Source organism: Pinus tabuliformis, chromosome 6 (genome assembly GCF_031772625.1).
Source record: "Pinus tabuliformis cultivar Carrire ecotype Pingquan chromosome 6, CPIR1, whole genome shotgun sequence".
NCBI lineage: Eukaryota > Viridiplantae > Streptophyta > Pinopsida > Pinales > Pinaceae > Pinus > Pinus tabuliformis.
The window spans coordinates 1,719,688,744-1,719,701,501 of NC_142292.1; the positions used below are offsets into that span (position 1 = coordinate 1,719,688,744).

Below are 12,758 nucleotides of genomic sequence, written 5' to 3' on the forward strand. Positions count from 1 at the left end.
TATGACTTCACCCTTGGGTTGGGTGCTTATGAGTCATCTTTGAAGAGGAAGAAGAGTTTCCTTAGTCCTAAAAAGAAAAATAAAAGAAGAAAAAAAAATGCCAGCTTGGATATTGATTTGAATGTCCCTGCATCTGAAGATGAACCATTTCAATTTCAACACCTCAACAAGCGTGGTCATCCTCGCTCTAACAATGCATCCTCTACTGTCCCAAGTAAGTTCTATAGAGAGATTAGATGATATGTGTTTTCTCTTAACTATGTGCATTGGTTGTTGTTGATGTTGTTAATGTAGTGTTTGAATGTTTGCAGGGGTGCACCATCCAAATATTGTGCCTTCACTTGAAGCACGTAGACAGAAGAACCATCGCTCTATTTATCACATGAGTCAAGGTGAATTTGATGGGACACCTAATGATGTAGTCTGTATTCTGATGCCTCTATAAATTACCATCATATTATTTGCTCTGATGGAAATTACATTGTTATCTTACAGATACAACATCTTCTTCAATGGATCGCCCTCCATCCGAACATGATTGGCTCATTGAAAACTCCCAAATTGGTGATTTGTCGGGTTTGTTGCTATGTTTTTTCTCTTAACTATGTGCACTGGTTGTTATTGGTGTTGTTAATGTAGTGTTTGAATGTTTGCAGGGGTGCACCATCCCTCTATTTATCACATCAATCAAGGTGCATTTGATGGGACACCTAATGATGTAGTTTGTATTCTGATGCCTCTATAAATTAACATCATATTATTTGATCTGATGGAAATTACATTGTTATGTTACAGATAAAGTAGCTTCTTAAATGGATCTCCCTCCATCCGAACATGACTGGCTCATTGACAACACCCAAATTGGTCATTTTCTAGGTTTGTTGCTATGCCGTTTCTCTTATCTGTGTGCACTGGTTGTTGTTGATGTTGTTAATGTAGTGTTTGAATGTTTGCAGGGGTGCACCATCCCAATAATGTGCCTTCACTTGAAGCACATAGACAAAAGCATCATCCCTCTATTTATCACATCAATCAAGGTGCATTTGATGGGACACCTAATTGATGTAGTTTGTATTCTGATGCCTCTATAAATTAACATCATATTATTTGCTCTGATGGAAATTACATTGTTATGTTACAGATACAATAGCTTCTTCAATGGATCTCCCTCCATCCAAACATGATTAGCTCATTGACAACACCCAAATTGGTCATTTTCCAGGTTTGTTGTTATGCCTTTTCTCTTATCTGTGTGCATTGGTTATTGTTGATGTAGTGTTTGAATATTTGCAGGGGTGCACCATCCCCATATTGTGCTTTCACTTGAAGCATGTAGACAGAAGCACCATCGCTCTATTGATCACATGAGTCAAGGTGAATTTAATGGGATCCCTAATTGATATAGTTTGTATTTTGATGCCTGTATTAATTCACATGATATTATTTGGTCTGATGGAAATTTTATTGTTATACAGATACAAAAACTTCTTCAATGGATCAACCTCCATCCGAACATGATTGGCTCATTGACAACACCCAAATTGGTGATTTTCCAGGTTTGTTTCCATGTTTATGCTCTTAGTTTGCTCTTAAATTGTGTAGTGGTTGTTGTTGCCGTTGTTAATATGGTGTCTGAATGTTTGCATATTGAACCAGGACACAGAATAAACCAGCAGGGATGAGGAAAAGACATAAAGGTTAACCAACTTGTAGGATTCTCAAACAAGTTGTGAGAGAAAATTCAACTTCTTCTTCTTTAATCTCCCACATACCAGCATTCGTGTCATGAATGTCATTGCAATTGATGATGCTAGGTTGTTGAGGATTCTTGGTGTAATGACCAGCTTTTGTTAGGTGTGATTCTTATATATGAGGAGTTGGTTGTTAGGGTTTTCTTGGTTTCGCTGGCTAGGGTTTGAAATTGTTCCAACTTGTGATAAGTTGCAAGTATGTACATGTACTTCATCTTTTCTATATAAATAAAGTGTTTCAATGGTCCAATAATCGAGTACTTGCATATTTGATTATGAGCTTGTCTTCTCTTTCTTCATTGGGTAATTTCCAACACTTTTTTTTATAATGACAATTTCACATGACAGAATGCAATAAATCATTATATACAACAAAGACTGCAATGCCTCTTGCACCTGAAGCACTTCTTATATAAAAGGGAAGTAGCTGATATGTATGGTATATGTAGACTTGAAGATGTGTCTCTTTGACAACACTTTTTTTGTTTTTGGTTTAAAAATAAATCAACTTTACCAATACATTTATTAATGGTTATTGCTGTGAATGCTCATATTTATTTAAAATGGAGTTCTTCTGTGGTATTTTCTAAAATAAAATTCATGTGTCTATACTAAAACGAGTTGCTGGACCTGTACATAATTTCTGGGCAAATTCAAACATTTGAAGGTGACATATGCATACTCCTATGTATGCATTGTCCATGTGGAAGGTGTTGATACTATTGATATTTTATCTTAATTAAGGCAACACTGATATGTAGTCATATATCTCTTATTTGCTCACTGATATTTCTCAATCTATCCCACAATTGTTGGCTGCCCCATGGGTTATCAGTGGTATGTGTATTTTCATCTTTAATAAAAGTGATCTTGGCATGCTCAAAAATCTTGCTACTGTATGGATTTTATGTTATTTGTGTTATATTGAAGTCTCTTTGGCCTATATGTTCATTGTACCTTCCTATTTGTAGATAAAAGCTCAAACAGTCACCTACAACAGTATGTAAACCAACACTTTGACAAAATATCAAAATGGCTAGAATCGTATAAACATATAATATCAGTGGTCATATTTCTTTAGGATGGAGTTTTTTTGTGGTATTTTCTAAAATAAAATTCATGTGTCTATACTAAAACAAGCTGTTGGACAGTGTTCTGCAAAGCAGAATCTGTGTTAAATAATCGAGCTCAAAGCAATTGGATTAGCACAAGAAACATTCCAGGTGTTATTTGATAAAAGGGAAAGCATGTGTGTTCAATTGTTTAAAATAGTTTCCAAAAGTAGACAATGACATCGATGAAGATGAACACAAAGAAAAAGTAAGACAGCAAGACTTAGGAAATCAAAATTAAGCATTCAAATAGGTACATCTAAAATTGTTGATATTTGATTTGGTGATCCTCTCACAATGACTTGTTCAAGGTATGGTACAAAGGTTCCCGTCCATATTTCCCTTGTTTGGGCTTGGGTGTTTCTTGGCTTCAAAAAAAGTGAGAACTAGTTGAAGGAACTTTTCAGTGTGTTGTCGAAGCAGGGGAGGCTAACTGTGATGCCATTCTTCCCATGTCCTTCTTTGTTGAACAACCCAACAAACCCAATGTTTGTGCCTTGATTCTAAGCACTGCGATTGCCTAGAATAAGCTAAGGGGAAAATAGAGTGATTAGGGGGCTCCTTGTTGCACAAGTCTGCCACTTTCATTTCAACCTTTTGGACTTGGACAGTGTTTTGCAAGTGAATATTTACACAGATCAGGGTACAGACATACCAATAAAAAAATGTTTAGTTTGTGCCTTGCTACGAAGTGCTTCATTTCTTTTGTTCCAAATCAAGTAGAGGAGTTTGATCCTAAGAAGCTGCCACTTTGCTTTAAATTCAACGAACAAAAGGAGTTTGTCACTTGTTAAGGTGATTTTCTAGGAGATGCCTATTGGGAGTATCTGGCTACAAAGTTTAGATCCAATTTCGGGTGTCATATATCTTCTCATTGCAGCCCACAAGTTATATACCTGAACTGTTAAGTTTAAAGAAACTGGAAATGCAAAGTCTCTGGTTCAACTGTTTCATGGAAAAAAAATTAGCAACTAACAATCGACATGCACGCATTCTCAAAGCAGGTGGCGTGCTCTGGAAAATCTCTGTTTGTTCAAGGTATCCAACACGAAACTGTGAAGTCGTTGTTGAAAATCCTGCCAAATTATTTTTCTTTGCACCTAGAAGCTGCACATTACAAGCTGGCATTTTAGCCAGTGAAGAGAGACCCCCTGCAGTACCCATCAATTTCACTGCAACCCCACTCCTTGCAATAACAGACAAATTGGGGGCAATGTATCCCATCCTACTCTCAACAAAATCCAAAACCTTCTTTTTTGTTGCATCAAGTGCAAGTGCTCTATCACAGGCATCTAAAGTCTTTTGCAAGTTTTCTTCTGATAGAGGCTTACCACTAGTGGTAGATGCAGTGACAGAAACAACCATAATGATTGCCGAAGGTAAAAGACCCTCAAGATCAACCAGAGTTAAATCGATCTCATTTCCAATTTTCTTTACAACTGGAGCATAATCAATTGGATGGTGTACAAGAGATTCTAACTCAGGAAACTTCAACCATGAGTGTAATGACTTATGATGGTTCTACTTATCTTGTCATGAATTAATTGCTTAAGTAGGTGAGATACATTGGATTAGGTGTTGCATTTGGGTTGTTGGTGTGACAAGGGGTTTGGGGGGCATTATGGTTGGAGTTTGTTGGCACAAGACTCATATAAGTTAGTTGAGTATGAAATTATTTGGTGTGGTAGTGATTGCATGCCCATAATGCATGAGACAACTTTAGATTGGCATGTGACAACAATACATGTGAGATAATTGCATTAATGGAAAATGTAGAAATTGAGGTGAAGTTAGAGTTGGTGGTTTAATGAAGGCAAGAAGTGCACAAACATAGCTAGATGTGTGGTGACCAAGGTGAGACCATTTTATAAGAAAAAACTTGGCCACATTTGTTTGGGTTAGACAGGCCCATTGGTAGACCATTGTGACTTAGATGAAATTCTGTCAATCAGCAAGTTCAAGTTTTTCATATTACCCTTCATAAAATTTTATAAATCTTCTATTGTTGATCACATTGGAATGTCATAGTTGCCAACCAATCTCTTTCTATTTTCAAGCTTCAAGGCTTCTCTGTCATTGGTGGTTTCTTTGTGAGTTCTTTTAGGTAACCATCTAATCAATGGTGATTGGTTGAAAAAGAGAATCCCTTTTGATATCCTCTCCCTGGAAATGCAGGCGGAGGTAAGTAGAAGAGAAGGGAAGGTCCTAAACATTCACATGTTTTGTTCCAATAAGTCAGGATTGCATGCCACTTTGCTTTAAATTCAACGAACAAAAGGAGTTTGTCACTTGTTAAGGTGATTTTCCAGGAGATGCCTATTGGGAGTATCTAGCTACAAAGTTTAGATCCAATTTCGGGTGTCATATATCTTCTCATTGCAGCCCACAAGTTATATACCTGAACTGTTAAGTTTAAAGAAACTGGAAATGCAAAGTCTCTAGTTCATCTGTTTCATGGAAAAAAAAATTAGCAACTAACAATCGACATGCACGCATTCTCAAAGCAGGTGGCGTGCTCTGGAAAATCTCTGTTTGTTCAAGGTATCCAACACGAAACTGTGAAGTCACTATTGAAAATCCTGCCAAATTCTTTTTCTTTGCACCTAGAAGCTGCACATTACAAGCTGGCATTTTAGCCAGTGAAGAGAGACCCCCTGCAGTACCCATCAATTTCGCTGCAACCGCACTCCCTGCAATAGTAGACAAATTGGGGGAAATGTATCCCATCCTACTCTCAACAAAATCCAAAACCTTCTTTTTTGCTGCATCAAGTGCAAGCGCTCTATCACAGGCATCTAAAGTCTTTTGCAAGTTTTCTTCTAATAGAGGCTTACCACTAGTGGTAGATGCACTGACAGAAACAACCATAATGGTTGCCGAAGGTAAAATACCCTCAAGATCAACCAGAGTTAAATCGATCTCATTACCAATTTTCTTTACAACTGGAGCACAATCAATTTGATGGTGTACAAGAGATTCTAACTCAGGAAACTTCAACCATGAGTAAAGGGATAACCATGAGTGTAATGACTTATGATGGTTCTACTTATCTTGTCATGAATTAATTGCTTAAGTAGGTGAGATACATTGGATTAGGTGTTGCATTTGGGTTGTTGGTGTGACAAGGGGTTTGGAGGGCATTATGGTTGGAGTTTGTTGGCACAAGACTCATATAAGTTAGTTGAGTATGAAATTATTTGGTGTGGTAGTGATTGCATGCCCATAATGCATGAGACAACTTTAGATTGGCATGTGACAACAATACATGTGAGATAATTGCATTAATGGAAAATGTAGAAATTAAGGTGAAGTTGGAGTTGGTGGTTTAATGAAGGAAAGAAGTGCATAGACATAGCTAGATGTGTGGTGACCAAGGTGAGACCATTTTATAAGAAAAACCTTGGCCACATTTGTTTGGGTAAGACAGGCCCATTGGTAGACCATTGTGACTTAGATGAAATTCTGTCAATCAGCAAGTTCAAGTTTTCATATTACCCTTCATAAAATTTTATAAATCTTCTATTGTTGATCACATTGGAATGTCATAGTTGCCAACCAATCTCTTTCTATTTTCAAGCTTCAAGGCTTCCTTGTCATTGATAGTTTCTTTGTGAGTTCTTTTAGGTAACCATATAATCAATAGTGATTGGTTGAAAAAGAGAATCCCTTTTGATATCCTCTCCCTGGAAATGTAGGCAGAGGTAAGTAGAAGAGAAGGGAAGGTCCTAAACATTCACATGTTCTGTTCCAATAAGTCAGGATTGCTTCTATCCACAATCGAGGCTTTGGATGGACTTGGTCTTGATGTTAAGCAAGCAATCTTAAGTCGCCTCAATGGATTTTCACTAGATGTATTTCGAGCAGAGGTAATGTAATGTTTCAATTGATTACCCATTAAACTGTAATAGCTCCTAGTCTAACCCTATTATTTTGCACATTGTGATCAAAAATCCACTGGGGAAGATGTTACAACAGAGGAGATCAAAGTATTGCTACTGCAAACTGCAGACAATTAAGATGGACTGCAGTAAACATAACTTACTACACATCTTCAAATGCCCCTTCTACTAAAAACCATAATATCATTTCAATTAGAATTCAGAACAGAACACATTGAATTCCCATGGTGGAAGCCCTCTCTCCACAGGGATTCTGATATAGAAGATGAAGCAGAGTTACATTACATATTAGGATGACAATACTCTGAGAACCTGTGCCAGGGGTTGGCTGAGACAACCTTGAAGCTATCCACATATCAAATTGTTTAGAGTATGTTAGTATAGTCATGTCATAGCAATCTGAATTGATAACCTTCTGTGTACTCATGTGAAGGTCGGCATTTTGGCAGTTTGTTTCCATGTTACACATCACAATGAACATTTACTCACAGAAGTCTAGTTGTAGGATTAATACCTGTGATCCTTATTCCAGCAGAAATTATGTAGCAGCTGCTGGTCATTTTAGAAGTAGTTGGTTTCTTTCTTTTCATAGTCTCCCTGATCCTCTATTCACTGCATATTCCTTAAAATTCAATCACTCCTGCAAGAATCTCGCTGTGTATATATATATATATATATATATATATAGATATATATATATATATATATATATATATATATATATATATATCTATATATCTATATATATATATATATATATGGTCTTCTGTTGACATAGACTTTATATTGGCCACTTGATGAGTTAGTTTATGAGCGACTGGGTTGCAGGGCCTAAAGAAAATAATAACATGAACGAGTTAATGGATTCCATGGTTAAAGATATGGAGGAGGACACATTGAATTCAATCTCTACTATTAAATTACAACCCCCTTCCTGTTGGGTAAGTTTTTAGCATTTCTCGCTGATTGTTGATATCATCAGTTTGTTTCAGAGTTTCATGGTGAGAATCATTTGGATTTGAGTTGGCCTTGGATGAGGAAGCAATTGGATCCTTAAATTTATTTGTAACGCTTATCTTAAAATCTCAACAAAATTAAAGGTTATGGTTTCCGAATTTAATGATTTTCCCAAATATGGTAGATATTGTACCAAGAATATAACCACCTCTAGTTTACCAAAAGCCAACAACCTTCAATGGCTCACAGAATCAAATATCACATCCACCTAAAGCGCCATCGGGGCACTTTGTCTACCTTTTCATTTGCATTATGGATGATATATTCAGAATTGAGAAAACCCATATGGTGAACAAAAGATGAAATAGGAAATGACTTGAACAATACTCAAATAAATTTAGCCTTAATTGTAGCAATGTATTTATTTATCCCACTGCTACAACTAGTAGAGATGGCCTTTCAGAGCTTGGAAATGGTTTGATTTCCCCTTGCAAAGGCATTTCTATGCCACAGTGCTCGGTGGTCAGGCTCTGGGAAAGGGCGGGGTAGCAGGGGATGCAGTCAGGCTCCCATTTTGCGCACATCCTGAAATCATTGCAGTCCACGGCACCACGTCTCATTCAGGCATTTTCTCAAACATTTCCAAAGCCTCCTCAACTTGCCCATTCTGCACAAATCCTGCAACCATGGCCGTCCGAGTGACCATATCTGGCTCAGGTATCTCCTTAAACAGCTTGAACGCTTCACCCACCTATCCATTCTGTGCATACCCAGCAATCATCACTGTCCATAAAACTGCATTTCGCTCGCTCGGTGGTCAGGCTCTGGGCAAGGGCGGGGTAGCAGGGGATGCTCCAGTTCACATGAATTTTTCAAATCGAGTTGGTGCGGTTGCCATACGCTTGTTAAGGCATTGGCGGGGTTGGTGAAGTTGAAACAGGAAGTCAGCGTGCGAGGTGATGGTTATGGAGGTAACGGAGTAGTGTTCCAGCGAGGTGACGGAGATGGAGGTGAGGGAAAAGCCGGTTGGGTGGCTGGCCGAAATAATGTGCTTTTTGGATGATTGGAATCTCCGAAAAGTCGCATTATAGACTACTCCTTAAAGAAATATTTTGATTAAAGGTCGACTAATAATTTATATTATTATTATTTTTTATTAACAGTAATAAAAGTTCTTATCATAATCTTTAAACAAATTATTTTATTATTATTATTATTATTTTTAATAGATTTTATATTATATGATAGGATTAGTACATTCATTCTACTCAAAAAAATAATTTTTATTCTAAATAATAATAGTCATTGTTATTATTATCGTAAATAAATTATGAATATTAATAATTTCAATGGTTTAATAATTGATAATAATAGTTAATTAATTGAAAATAGTTTAAATTTTTAATTATGTTTTCCATAGTAATTCTTATTATAATTAATTAATTAATAATAATAATTATTATAAAATTCTTTATTTTTTATTAATAATATTTAAATTCTTTTATTTATGATAATTATTATTATAAGTATTCAATAATAATAATTATTTATTAAAAATAATAATTTTATTTTAATTATTTATATAAGATTAGATAGTTTTGATAAACTATATTAGATTAGATAGTTTTTATTATATTATTAATACATAATAATATAATAATATAAAAATAGATTTTATTAATAGTTAAAAATTGATTATTATTATAATTAATTTATTATTATTATTATAAATTAATATTATTATTATAAATGATCTTTATATTTAAATGATAATAATTATTATAAAACCTAATCATAATATCTATTTTAATTTTAATCTTATGTATTAATAATATCATTATATAGTTATAAGATTAGATAGTTATAAGGACAGGAGAGGAAAAACAACTACCTGATTACTTGGGATGTTTTTGGTGGTTCTAACCCTCTAATTAAGGGAAGCCAACTTCCACTGATCTCAATACCATTGTCCCAATTGAGATTCTGTGGGTGTTTTATAATCTCAAGGGCCTCCCTGATCTTTCTTCTTTGATGTTGCTCTTCCCTTGTGATAATTGAGGTGCTTTCCAAACAAACTTGATGTTTTGTTTTTGAGGAATGCTCCGCAAGGGCTAAAGTACGAGATCTTCCGTTCTTAATATCAGCTCCATGTTCTTTCAGTCTTTTTTGCAAAGAACGACCTATTTCACCAATGTAACTTTTGCCACAAGAACAATCAATTTTATAAACTCCCTTGAGTTGATGTCTATCAATATCATCCTTGACAGACCTCATACCTTGCTTAATTGTTCCAGGTGCTGAGAACTGTGTGACTATGTCTTTCTTTCTTAGGATTTTGGCAATCTTATTTGTCACCCCTTGAATATATGGTAGGAAAACTCTACCACACTGGGTTAGGTCTTGGGCCTTAGGTATCTGAGATAACACCCTCCTTTCTGCTCTCTCTATGGCTTTCTTAATTTCTTTTTCTTTGTAGCCTATACTCTTAAACACTGAAGATAAATGTTCCTTCTCTTCCCTAAGATGTTCAAAGTCAGAAATTCGAAAGGCCCTAATGGCAAGAGTGTTAAGCACATCGAACTTTTGGGATGGATGATGGTAGGAATCAGCGTGGAGGTAGCTTTCTGTGTGAGTGGATTTCCTAAAAACTTTATGTCCTAAAGAGCCGTCCATTTTTCTAATGATAAGAACGTCTAAGAATGGGATACTATTGTTTTCCTCCAACTCCATAGTAAATTTTATTTCGGGAGAAATAGAGTTTAGGTGTACGAAAAACTTATCAAGCTCTTCCCTACCGTGGGTCCATTTTAGGTTGGTATCATCGATGAATTGTTTCCACCAAGATGGCCTCAAAGGGTATGATTCAAGGGCCTTCTTTTCAAAGTACTCCATGTATAAGTTGGCCACAATTGGTGAGAGGGGTGATCCCATTTCCACCCCAGATGTCTGCTCATAATATCCTCCTTGGAATGTGAAAACAGTTGACCGTAAGCAAATCTCAGCAAGTTTTGTAGTTTCTGGGTCAGTAACCTCCTTTATAACCTGAATAGCTTCATCCAAAGGAATCTTGGTGAATAATGAAACCACGTCAAAACTTACCAGGATGTCATCATGGTTTACCCTCTCATTTTTGATAAGATTCACAAAATCATGGGAGTCCTTGATAAAAGAATCAGTATTCCCAACCAGGGGTCTAAGGATTTTGGCAACATACTTTGCGAGTTCATAGGTTGGGGAGCCAATAGTATTAACTATTGGTCTAAGAGGAACCCCTTTCTTATGGATCTTGGGCAACCCATAAATTCTTGGAATGGTTTCACAAGAAAGAGTTAATCTCTTCTTTAATTTATTTATTTTTTCTTTAATTTATATTTATCAATAATAATAATATAATATATATTTTCACATTTAATTTATATTGATGAATAACAATATAATGATAAAAAATATATTTTTCCATCTCAAAAAATGTTATTTATTTTAATTATAAATTTTATAAATAAAAAATATTAAAACGATCTTAACAATTTTTTTTTTAAATTTGATTTAGAGAAAGGTTTGATAAATATTGAGTTAAAATTGGTCACGAAACTTGATTATATAAATTTAAAAGGTTTGATTTATTGAAAATTTAATTGAATCTTATATAATATATTAAATTATTAACAACTAACTTACTTTTTATTTTATTTCATTCTTTTATTTATTTATATTAGTAATATTAATAAATGAAATTAGTTTTTAATATTAAGATTAATTTTAAAGTGAATAATTTTTTTTTAAAATAAATAAAATGAAAGGAATATTATAGAGAAGGATTGTAATGAAAATCTTAAAGTCTTAGGTTGTTGCTTTGTTTTTTTGAGGATTTTTATCTTTAGAATTATTCCCTTTATCCACAACTCCTTTAATGTGTTGTCATCACTAAAGATTCGTTAAACTATGAGGCTTTTTTTTCGTAACAAGGTTCTTCTCTCTTTCAAGGTGATGCCATCGTTTATGATCACTTGAGTTTTTTGGTCTTCATGAGGCCGCTCTTAGGGGCTACCCTCTATCTGTAGGTGGAACCCACAAACTTTGTCTCTATGCTCATAGCCAAAATCTAAGATCAAAATAAGAATCCCTTATTTCTCAATGCAACTCCCAAATGGGGGTTGGAAACTTCAAGAAGGGATTTTGCTCGATTATGATATATCCAAGGATGCCTTAATCCTCTTAGTCTCAAGATTGAACGAAGGAGCCAAAGGTCGGGGTGTGCCCTCTTCCTCTCAACTATGATCCTTTAAGGATGCTCTAAAGCCAGGGCTCTTGCAACTGACTCCAAAAGATCTCTTAGGGCCAACCTTCATTGTAGAACAAGCGAAAGATATTCTAGAAGTAGAGGTGGAAGATCCCCAATCTGATCTTTTCAGCTTATTCTATGAGAAAAATGCCATAATCTACCATTTTAATGGGCTTTGGCCATCAACATCCATGCTATGGGAATGGATGCATCAAAATTGTTTCCCAAATACATATATGTATTTCTATTCAAAGGGATTCCTTGTGGTTTATTTCAAAAATCCAGATGATCGTGAAAGAGTCTTTCACCAAGGACCCTAGTTTTGGGGCTGCTCTAGGCCCTCCTTTCAACAATGGTTTCTTGAATTGAACCCTTTATCCATGATAGCTCTGACCACTCTAGTTTGGGGAAGACTTCCTAATATGCCCATTCGTTTGTTAGCTTAAGATGTCTTAGCTCTTGTAGGAAACTCTCTAGGCCATTTTATTAAGATACACACAAACAAGATTTAGAGTCCGGGTATTGTAACCTTTGCACACATTATGTCGACATATATTGATATAGATTAGATCATTATATTGTTTGTCATCCATCTCGATGTTTTTATAGTAGTGGAGTAATCAACTCACAAAGTCGTTTTTACAGGCGGGACCTAGTTTGGAAACAGAGGGTCTGGAACCTACAGGGAAAATTTTGAGGCATCAAACGACATTTTTTGGGGGTAAAAATTTGTTGCTCTAGCACCACACCTTTTCAT

The 12,758-nt window shown here is 35.4% G+C and overlaps 2 pseudogenes; both read right to left on the minus strand.

Annotated features, from left to right (window-relative positions):
• Positions 1–3,751: 3,751 nt before the first annotated feature.
• Positions 3,752–4,228, minus strand: LOC149265662 (U4/U6 small nuclear ribonucleoprotein Prp31 homolog pseudogene; annotated as a pseudogene).
• Positions 4,229–5,275: 1,047 nt separating this feature from the next.
• LOC149265663 (U4/U6 small nuclear ribonucleoprotein Prp31 homolog pseudogene) lies at positions 5,276–5,731 on the minus strand (annotated as a pseudogene).
• Positions 5,732–12,758: the final 7,027 nt, after the last annotated feature.